This window comes from Ursus americanus, chromosome X (assembly GCF_024610735.1).
Source record: "Ursus americanus isolate L20-20 chromosome X, mUrsAme1.1.p, whole genome shotgun sequence".
NCBI classification, from domain to species: domain Eukaryota; kingdom Metazoa; phylum Chordata; class Mammalia; order Carnivora; family Ursidae; genus Ursus; species Ursus americanus.
The window spans coordinates 91310709-91312167 of NC_142164.1; the positions used below are offsets into that span (position 1 = coordinate 91310709).

A 1459-nucleotide genomic window follows, 5' to 3' on the forward strand; every position below is an offset into this window, starting at 1 on the left:
TGCCCCCACATCATTTATATGGGGGAGATTGATTTCTGTTTTCCAGGGTCCCATGGAATACCTTCTCCCCCCATCTTCCAAGATCCTGAGCTGCACGTGGATGGGGTTGGGTGGGTGGAGAGACTCCTGGATACCTGTTTTAAAACTTAAAAGGTGAAAGATTTGTACGCGAATCAACCAGAGACTTTTTTTTTTTGTTTAGGAACCAAGTAACTTTATTGAAACCAAACAACTTTATTTATTTATGGCAAAACTGGGAGAAAAAAACTGGAACCTTTTGCAAAGCCAACACTGCAATATGCATGCTCGGCATGGTGATCAGAGAAATCAGGTGATCACCATGCACCCTGTGGCTATAGGGAAAACAGTCCCAACTCAGTTCTTTTTGTTGATGTCGCCCAGGGTGAGCTTGTCAAAGAGGTACTCCGCCATGCCGTCTTCCGGGGCCCGCATCTTGCGCAGGTTGGTGACATAGCCCCCCAGCTCTTTGATGGACTTGACTTGCTCGTGCAGGTAGTGGCTCTCCAGGAAGTCGCACAGGTGGGCGTCGTTCTTGTCGGTGGCCAGCTGGTGCAGGTCGAGCAGGCTCTGGTTCACGCTCTTCTCCAGGTGCAAGGCGCACTCCATCGCCTCCAGGCCGCTCTCCCAGTCGTCGCGATCTGGCTTCTTGATGTCTCGGAGGCGGATGCGGCCCCCGCGCTGGTTCTGCAGCTGCATCAGCTTCTCGGCGTGCTCGGTCTCCTCGCGGGACTGGCGCAGGAAGAACTGGGCGAAGTTCTTCAAGGCCACGTCGTCGCGGTCGAAGTAGAAGGCCATGGACAGGTACACGTAGGAGGCGTAGAGCTCCAGGCTGATCTGGCTGTTGATGGCGGCCTCGCAGTCGGGGTGGTAGTTCTGGCGCACTTGTGAGAGTGGTCCAGTGGCCATGGCTGGCGGCCCGGGCACCAACGCAAAGGTGAAGGCACTGCGGAAGCGAGGGCTGCGGAGCGGGCAGCGGCGGGGCCGAAGGCGGTGGCAGCCTCGGAGATTTTCCAGCCTGAGTGGCAAGGGAGGCCAGAGGGACAACTAGTGGCAGTTGGAAACCTAACGGAAGTGGCTGTTGGGATGTAGCGTGAGCTCTGGGATGGGACCGGAAATGGCCAGGGAAGGGGGGCTAGCTTCCGGGGTGGGGAGAGGGCCGCAAGGGCAGTGTTCTAGGTTTTGTTGGAGCCTAAGTGAGTCGGGGCAACCCTGTGATGTGTACCTGGTGTTTGATTAAGTTTTAAATTTTGGGATGTTGTATCTGTTTTCCAATACTTTCCTTCTTGAAGCCTGTTTTTATTTTATAAAACCGTCATCTCCCAAACTTCTGAGAATGTGAATTTGAATTTTTGGTAAATTTCTGTTGTGTTTCCTGTAAAATATAAATACAAATATGTTTGTTTATCATCTTCTCTATTACTTTCCTGAAATACTTAAA

The 1459-nt window shown here is 52.4% G+C and overlaps 1 pseudogene; it reads right to left on the bottom strand.

Annotated features, from left to right (window-relative positions):
* Positions 1 to 252: 252 nt before the first annotated feature.
* LOC123787663 (ferritin heavy chain pseudogene) lies at positions 253 to 1124 on the bottom strand (annotated as a pseudogene).
* Positions 1125 to 1459: the final 335 nt, after the last annotated feature.